The following is a 10,279-nucleotide window of genomic DNA, read 5'->3' on the forward strand; positions in this document are numbered from 1 at the left end:
TTTTTGCATCGTCTGATCACTGCAGATGAAAAATAGGTTTTGTACAGTAATATAACGGGGACAAGACACTGGTCAAAACTCAGACAGCGTCCTTAAGAAAGTAGCAAGGAGAATTTAACGATGAAGGAAGTAATTTCGTGTGTACGGTGGAACATGCGTAGAATAATTTATTATGAGTTGCTCAATCCAAATACGACGGCCAACTCTGCTTTGCGTTGTGAACAATTGGAAAGGATTCTAAAGGGTTCTGAAGAACGTCCTGCAACTTCACGACAACGCAAAACGAAATATCGGAACTGCAATAGAAACTTATTCTTCATTCACGATATTTCCCGGACCTGGTACCAACAAATTTTCACATTTTTCGATCACTACAAAACAGTGCAGACTGAATAAACTCACTGTGGTCACTGATAACCTCAGAAGGTGCATGTGACCTTAATCACCCAATAAATAAAAAAAAAAAAACAGTGCAGACGGATAGAACTTAAATAACTTTGAAGCCGTAAAAAGTTCAATAAGTTCTTTTTTAATGATAAATCCGAAGTATTCTATAAGAGAGACATAACGCAAATTTCATATAGTTGGGAAACTATCGTAAATAATGATGGAAAATACGTAACTTAAAGTAAGTATAAGCTGTTTCGAAAAATCGAATTTGTAAAAGACGTACTCTAACAGACAAAAACTTTCACAGCAGTCCAATATTTCCATTGAATTCTCTGTTGCAAAACACGAAACTCGGTAACATAAAATGAAAAATGGAAGTATCCTGGTTAATTCTGCGTTTGCAACCGCGAAATGGCAAATTCGAAGATTTCTATGAAAGAGTCCTAAAGTAACTTCCTCGTAGATGGCAAACTGTCAGAAATAATAATGGAAAATATATAGTTTGTCTCTAGCGGACAAAACTTACACAACAATCTAGTAGCAAGTAGGATCTGCACAATTATTTTTACTCCATTCGAACGAGCAATTACTGAATTATGTCGGTCGTACTTTTGTCAGACTGTATCTCGCCCTCCTCTTTACACCGATTTTCCCCTTTCGCCGTTTATCCGTTAGTCGAGCTTATACCCATCGATTTATCAATTCCTTCGTTCGGGAACACACTCGATCGTATTAGGTGGCGAGATACGTCCGGCGAGAGATACTCGAGCGGAACATCCGGGCAGATATCGAAGAAAGGCTCGATAACGAGCCAGTGTCGGCACATCGATTTCCCCCGGCTCTATATTCGCGTCGTCCCATCTGATGGCTTACATTTATTTCGGTTTCCCTCTATTCCGCGAATAAGAGACGGATTTACGTTTATAGAAGGTTAGGTTATTGTTTCCCTTCTTCTCCAATGGGAAGAACGTGTTCGCGCGAATGAGTTCGGTTTGTACGGACGCTAAAACTACCTCTGGATTGGGCACAAGTGTATAGAAGTTACGGGAAATGAACGTTTGGAATTATTTGTTTATGTACGCTGATGGTGAATTTTGTTTTACGATTGGTTGGAGTTGTACGATGTATATCTTTGTATTTGTGTCGGTTTGACGCGTCTGTTTATTTAGGGGATATGTTTGTTTTATTGGTAGTTCGATTTGTTTTGGCTGAACAAGCTGCGTGTTATACAGAGTGCTTCAGATATAGGTGACCAAACTTTGGCGACGTATTCTATCCCCCCTAAGGATGGGGAAAGGTCATAGAAATATAGGACCGAAATCTCTTCCTTTCCGTAATATACAGGGCGTCCTGTAACTAGTGGTACAAAGGAGCAGAGGGTGAGTCTACGTGAAAAACTGAATTGAAAATGTAGAATAAAATTTGTTCATAAGAAGCTTTGTTTTCGAGAAAAATAAGTTTGAAGATTTGGTTGGTTGGAGTTGTACGATGTATATCTTTGTATTTGTGTCGGTTTGACGCGTCTGTTTATTTAGGGGAAATGTTTGTTTTATTGGTAGTTCGATTTGTTTTGGCTGATCAAGCTGCGTGTTATACAGAGTGCTTCAGATATAGGTGACCAAACTTTGGTGACGTATTCTATCCCCCCTAAGGATGGGAAAAGGTCATAGAAATATAGGACCGAAATCTCTTCCTTTCCGTAATATACAGGGCGTCCTGTAACTAGTGGTACAAGGGAGCAGAGGGTGAGTCTACGTGAAAAACTGAAACGGAAATGTAGAATAAAATTTGTTCATAAGAAGCTTTGTTTTCGAGAAAAATAAGTTTGAAGATTTGTCGAGTACGCGTGTTCTCGGCTTTACGTTTGTAGTAATAAACGATACTAATTTCATGAAAAGTATCGATAATACATTCATCAACGATTTCCTTAATTTAAATTTACACTACTAATCGAATTGTTGAAAGTAACGTCTGTTAACGCGTACAAATCTTTGCTCTTTAAATCGGAGACTTATGGACCGACGATACGATATTTCGACACTTCAATTCTGCGAAAGCCTGTACCGTTCTTTCTTTTAGCTGCAGATTTACTCTATCCTCTGCGTGGACTATTTCTTTGCGAAATGTGACATTACCGCTGTTTATCAACGTAAAAGTACGAGCAGAAGTAACAGTTCGTAGCGAATATTTAAATTCAATTTTCTCGGAAACAAAGCCCCGTATGAAAAAATTTTATTCCACATTTTCGATTCAGTTTTTCACGTACAATCACTCCCTGTTCGCTTGTACCACCAATTACAGGACATCCTATATGTAAATACTTTCTGTTTGCGACAGGGTATTTTGGGAATGCTTAAAACTTACTCAAAAAAATTGCTGACAATGATTTCTTGATTCAGACACTAAGCTTTTCTGCAGTTTCTGTTAAAACTCGTCCATAGATGAAAGTAAGTCATCCTGATAACTGTCTTAACTATCAACGGTTTAGATAGAAACTGATTTACCACGACATAGGCTGTCTTCAATATCAGAATGACTTGCTCTACTACAATATTTATTTCTGACAAAAAAAAGTGCTCGTAATTCTACGTATAACAGCTATTCGTGTAAAATTTCGAGGTGAACAAGATCTGTTTGTATCTCGAAAAGGAAGAGACCCCGAATCTATGTTTACGTGACATTTTTCCTCCTTGGAAAGAGAGTATAAAACGATACCAATAAGACGTTATATAGCAAAATTATAAAACTTGTTAGAAAAAAAGATAGAAAAATGTTATATAGCATTACGTTAACACGTTCAAGTCGGTATGACCCATCGGTGGGTCATCGATACTCTTTTTTCCTGACATGACCCATCGATGGGTCATTCAAAATGATGGCAAAGAGATTGAGTGGATGGTGTGATCCAACACTGAAAAATTAAGCATTAATGATAATACACATTTCGGTCATAAGAAACGCTGGCAGTAGTAAGCCTTTCGTGAATTTTGCTACCATTCTGAACGTGTTAAACAACATTTTTCGTGTTACATAGCAAGCTATATATATGTTATTCGTCACGTGTCGGTATAGATCAATGGTAGCTATAAAACATTGTTATACGACATGTTGCTAGTTGGTCCAAACCAGTATGATCCCAGTGTGATGAAAAAAAAAATGTCATTTAAAAAGAATGCTAAAGCTTGTCATGCTCTAATAGGTACATATTTTTATACGCAAAATATTCCAAAAAATCAGTCTGTATAAAAAAAGCAGTTTTATTTTTAAAAAAAAGCTAGACCTTGTTATACTCTAACAGGTACTTTTATGCGCAGAATATTCCAAAGAGTGAATCTGAAGCTTGTTATACTCTAAAAAATACTTTCATACGCAAATATTTCAAAGAATCAATCTACATAAAGGAGTACAGTTGCATTTAAAAAGAATGCTAGAACTTGTTAAATGGTAAATGATTTTTATCCGTGACTTTTTTCTAACTTTACCTGGAACAAAGCTATAGCCTGACCCAGTTACTGAAATTACATTGTATACAATTTTAATATAAAAGGAAAACAGGTGAAGTAATTTTTTTAAAGCTAACGCACGAATAACTATAACTGAATAATAACAAAACATGACCCAGTTACTAGAATCACCCTGTACACAATTTTGATGTAACAAGAAAAAATGGTGAAATAAACATATTTTTGCAAGGCTAACGGTAGTATAACAGAAGAATTTTTATCACTGAATAGTAACAAAATAAACAATTCGAGACTCTTATGGAAACTTATATTCCACTAAGAGCATGAAATATCGTCCCTGTAGCAGAACGCTTTCTTAAAGGAGCACTTTTATCCGCGAAGAGCCCACTGTTCCGCAATGTTCGAATTTGTACGCATAAATTGCCCGGTTTCCCGGGGAAACTTATCGCGAACGCTATCTTAGCCGCGTTGGATATCGGATAGGCGAAGCAGCCGATTATAGGAAATTCGTAGTTGAATATGTGCGCCACAGGTGGCACACAGATGCTCCGATATTGTTCCTTAAAGTCGAGTGATATTGCATTCTACGTGAGAAATTTACGCGTGTACTTGGCCAGCCTGAGCAACCTTCTCGTTGAATTATCAGCGCGATATTTGGGGTGGGGAATAATTGTCTCTGTAATTTCTGGCTGGCCTTGGCTGCAAGCATTATCTATTCACAAGGAGGAATAATTTTTTTCTTTTTTCTTGTAGAATAAGTTAGAACTGTGCACTCTTATAAATCGACTGAAATTCTCATTTTAACCATTTTATTCGCAAATCGTTTACATGTTTCAAATTACAAATAAGCTGTTCATGATGATATTTTGGCGTTTGAATATCAGAATATACGCAAAATATTTGTTCATAAGTAAAGTACAATTAATTTCAAACACTTTGCAAGAAGCCATAGAAAGGTAAATCTAGAATAATTTGTGTAAGAAATATAAATTAAAAATTAAAAAATATCTAAATTATAGTGCGTTTTATAATACCTTGTAGGTGAAAGAATTTTGTACCGAAGTTCTGCTTCCTTTACTATATTCTCGAAAATATAAATTTACGTAAAAATCCGCCGTTTGTTTATTAGTGTGGATACTTTGCATAATTTGTCGAGATGTGATATTACTAGAGGTCCCTATATCACGTGTATTTAAGATTTCGTATATGTTTCCCGGTACTAACTATTAGGATGACAAACTATTAGGCCGATTGGTTTCATTTATTTTGCATTATATGTTTATGGAGTAGGAAATAGGTATGAAAAGTTGAAAATTATTAGAAATATAGCGTCTGTACGCCACCTAAACGGTGATCATGATTCAGCCTGTAGGAGTGATCAGAAACAAACATTCTTTAACCTCTTCAGGGACGATTTTCTTTAAAATTAGAAAATATCATCATTTATATTCATGTTAAATCGATAGCAATTAAACTACTTTTCTTAGAAGATTTTTCGAGATTCCGGAAGATTGTGTTTTTCATATTTTCTGTTGAGGACTTATACTGTGATCGTTAAAGTTCCGTCCAGGTATATTGCACCCTTCGTAGTGCCGTCTTTACTGGTTATCGAAGGACCACCCAACCTATAGTTGGGAATTAACTGACGCACCTTGTGCTTAATTGTACTTTATTATTACTATAATGTTGCACAGGCTACAACTCTTGCCTGTCGTGTATTTTCGGTCAGTGTCTGTCACTGGTTGAAATCTTTGAACTGTTGCTTACTCTAAAGCTTTTGGTGTTCTAACTTGCAATCTTTTCCGAAGGAAGTGGCGCTCCTTCCGCGGTGCCCCTTCCTTCCCCTAACTGCACGCTGATTGGGTAATTTTGGAAAATTCCAAAAACCCAATCAGCATGCTTCAGTGACATCGCAACACCCTTCTCCTGCGCCCTCAACGCGCGTTACCTTGGAGCGGGGGTGACGATGTCTGTTAACAGCAGGGAACTTCCGCCAGGTTCGACTTCGCCGGTCTCTTGACCGTTGCGAATTTCTATGTCGAGACTTTGGAAGGCCCTTTGTTGTGGCAAGGCACTTGGCTATTGAGGACGAGAGAAATGAGTTTCTAACTCTGGAGTTGTAAACCGAACTTTCTCTCGCCAGGATATTTTTTACTGGACACTCATGCTAACAATAAATCCTAATCTCAAAAATAGCCTCTTTCCCACGTCCTTGCCATAAATCGTTGCGCTCAACATTTTCTCTATCGCAAATATTGGAATTTTCGGAAAACTTAAAGGTACACATATATGTCGGTGTCCCTAAAGAGGTTAACCCTTTTTCGGATCGTACCTTGTGAGAAAAATTATGTTCATTTTATACTAACTTTTACCATCCGTGCAGAATCAAGAAGTATTAAGGGAATATTAAATGACCATTGAAAAAATTTAGAACCAATTCTTCCTAGAGGCACAAAAAATAATCCTGTTGTGCAAGTACCTTTCTCATCAGGATCGGGCAAGAAAACGCGGCAGATGCAACAAACTTTTTAAATCTCCTGCAGCTAGCCTCTGTTTATAATCCATCGAGCTAACTTGACATTCTCCTTTTTATAAAATTCATCGTAGACCAGCATGTGAGAAGCAGGAGCATGGGTTATCAATCTCCATCCGCCATTGTTCCCCTCTGCTTGTGTCGTTGGAAAAATACAAAAATAAATATGAAGAAAAAAATCTGATTATTTTTCAAGAGTGATTTATTAATCTCAGCAACGGTGCCAATATAAATGACACAAATGTGCACACAGCGAAACGATTGTTTCCATCCAAAAGGGGTGTGATATTGTAACGATAATAAAGTTGACAACGAGGAGCCAATTCCGAATGGTAATTACCATTCGTACGTCGAATTGAATAATTCCAGGAGTTAGAAAGAGCTTATCGAAAGTTGATAAAACGTAAAAGAATGATTAGAAAATTCTTAACCCTTTGCACTCGGAGGTGCTTTTGCTGTAGAAATGGTTGTAAATCGGATCTTTGAAATTTTTTCAAACTAACATAGAAATAAAGTATACTATTTTATTTAAATATTCAATGTATTCTCTATTTCACCGTGGTGAAGAAATTTATGGAGGCTCATAGATCTGTTCTCTGTCTTCGTTAATGTTTTACCAAGTGACGATTATTTAATGTCGCCACTCGATTACAAAGAGTTAATTTAATTAGGGAGGTATTCGGGTTTAGACGGCCGATTTTTCAGCCAATTTCACGATTTCTTTTCTAGGCGACAAGAAAAGTTGCAATATCGCTCCTTTGTGTATAAATTTATTCGTCTCTTGACTGCGTAAAATCGATACTAAAAACTTGAAATGTTTACAACATTCAGAGTTATACGCTGTGGCGAGTGAAAATCCTTGCTGGCTTGCTCCAAGGCTGGCAGCTTTACTATTGCCCAGAAAAAAATTAAACCAAGCGTGTTTTTAATCCTTAAGAGTGTCGTTAAAAAAATTTTCTACAAAATGACAATCAGTTACATTCAGAATTACGTTTTTTTCTGTGGTTTTCGCAAGTTTCAGCCGGCCAAAACAGAAGTTTTTAGATAGCGATAGATGTTCTAAGTATGCAATATAAAGTGAAAAGTAATCGGTCCAATAGTTTCCGAGAAAACTTTGGAACAGTGTTGGAAAACTTTGTTTCGAGAAAACCGCGTTTAATGGTTTTCGAAGATTTGTTTCAGGCATGGTTTTGAGTCATTCAAACACTCGTAGCTCGTACAATTTAGCCAATTTCGAAAAATCGTTTGACAAAAATGCAAAAATATATCTATTTTCTTGGCCTAGAAAACCAGAATCTCTCGTTAATTCTGTATTAAAAAGAAAAGGTGTTGCTTTATTTTCGAAAAAGAACCAAGTGTGTCGGATACTCTGCGATAAGATTTACCGGTTTCAATTTCCAACTTTGCGGTCTAACCAAGGATCCAGGTTTCTCGAAACGACACTTGCGCGGTCCAGAGAACACGACTTTGTTATTTTCATATTTTCTGTTGAGGACGTATACTGTGATCGTTAAAGTTCCGTCCAGGTATATTGCACCCTTCGTAGTGCCGTCTTTACTGGTTATAGAAGGACCACCCAACCTATAGTTGGGAATTAACTGACGCACCTTGTGCTTAATTGTACTTTATTATTACTATAATGTTGCACAGGCTACAACTCTTGCCTGTCGTGTATTTTCGGTCAGTGTCTGTCACTGGTTGAAATCTTTGAACTGTTGCTTACTCTAAAGCTTTTGGTGTTCTAACTTGCAATCTTTTCCGAAGGAAGTGGCGCTCCTTCCGCGGTGCCCCTTCCTTCCCCTAACTGCACGCTGATTGGGTAATTTTGGAAAATTCCAAAAACCCAATCAGCATGCTTCAGTGACATCGCAACACCCTTCTCCTGCGCCCTCAACGCGCGTTACCTTGGAGCGGGGGTGGCGATGTCTGGCAACAGCAGGGAACTTCCGCCAGGTTCGACTTCGCCGGTCTCTTGACCGTTGCGAATTTCTATGTCGAGCCTTTGGAAGGCCCTTTGTTGTGGCAAGGCACTTGGCTATTGAGGACGAGAGAAATGAGTTTCTAACTCTGGAGTTGTAAACCGAACTTTCTCTCGCCAGGATATTTTTTACTGGACACTCATGCTAACAATAAATCCTAATCTCAAAAATAGCCTCTTTCCCACGTCCTTGCCATAAATCGTTGCGCTCAACATTTTCTCTATCGCAAATATTGGAATTTTCGGAAAACTTAAAGGTACACATATATGTCGGTGTCCCTAAAGAGGTTAACCCTTTTTCGGATCGTACCTTGTGAGAAAAATTATATTCATTTTATACTAACTTTTACCATCCGTGCAGAATCAAGAAGTATTAAGGGAATATTAAATGACCATTGAAAAAATTTAGAACCAATTCTTCCTAGAGGCACAAAAAATAATCCTGTTGTGCAAGTACCTTTCTCATCAGGATCGGGCAAGAAAACGCGGCAGATGCAACAAACTTTTTAAATCTCCTGCAGCTAGCCTCTGTTTATAATCCATCGAGCTAACTTGACATTCTCCTTTTTATAAAATTCATCGTAGACCAGCATGTGAGAAGCAGGAGCATGGGTTATCAATCTCCATCCGCCATTGTTCCCCTCTGCTTGTGTCGTTGGAAAAATACAAAAATAAATATGAAGAAAAAAATCTGATTATTTTTCAAGAGTGATTTATTAATCTCAGCAACGGTGCCAATATAAATGACACAAATGTGCACACAGCGAAACGATTGTTTCCATCCAAAAGGGGTGTGATATTGTAACGATAATAAAGTTGACAACGAGGAGCCAATTCCGAATGGTAATTACCATTCGTACGTCGAATTGAATAATTCCAGGAGTTAGAAAGAGCTTATCGAAAGTTGATAAAACGTAAAAGAATGATTAGAAAATCCTTAACCCTTTGCACTCGGAGGTGCTTTTGCTGTAGAAATGGTTGTAAATCGGATCTTTGAAATTTTTTCAAACTAACATAGAAATAAAGTATACTATTTTATTTAAATATTCAATGTATTCTCTATTTCACCGTGGTGAAGAAATTTATGGAGGCTCATAGATCTGTTCTCTGTCTTCGTTAATGTTTTACCAAGTGACGATTATTTAATGTCGCCACTCGATTGCAAAGAGTTAATTTAATTAGGGAGGTATTCGGGTTTAGACGGCCGATTTTTCAGCCAGTTTCACGATTTCTTTTCTAGGCGACAAGGAAAGTTGCAATATCGCTCCTTTGTGTATAAATTTATTCGTCTCTTGACTGCGTAAAATCGGTAATAAAAACTTGAAATGTTTACAACATTCAGAGTTATACGCTGTGGCGAGTGAAAATTCTTGCTGACTTGCTCCAAGGCTGGCAGCTTTACTATTGCCCAGAAAAAAATTAAACCAAGCGTGTTTTTAATCCTTAAGAGTGTCGTTAAAAAAATTTTCTACAAAATGACAATCAGTTACATTCAGAATTACGTTTTTTTCTGTGGTTTTCGCAAGTTTCAGCCGGCCAAAACAGAAGTTTTTAGATAGCGATAGATGTTCTAAGTATGCAATATAAAGTGAAAAGTAATCGGTCCAATAGTTTCCGAGAAAACTTTGGAACAGTGTTGGAAAACTTTGTTTCGAGAAAACCGCGTTTAATGGTTTTCGAAGATTTGTTTCAGGCATGGTTTTGAGTCATTCAAACACTCGTAGCTCGTACAATTTAGCCAATTTCGAAAAATCGTTTGACAAAAATGCAAAAATATATCTATTTTCTTGGCCTAGAAAACCAGAATCTCTCGTTAATTCTGTAATAAAAAGAAAAGGTATTGCTTTATTTTCGAAAAAGAACCAAGTGTGTCAGATACTCTGCGATAAGATTTACCGGTTTCAATTTCCAACT

Source organism: Habropoda laboriosa, unplaced genomic scaffold (genome assembly GCF_001263275.1).
Source record: "Habropoda laboriosa isolate 0110345459 unplaced genomic scaffold, ASM126327v1 scaffold1074, whole genome shotgun sequence".
In the NCBI taxonomy this organism is placed as follows: Eukaryota; Metazoa; Arthropoda; class Insecta; order Hymenoptera; family Apidae; genus Habropoda; species Habropoda laboriosa.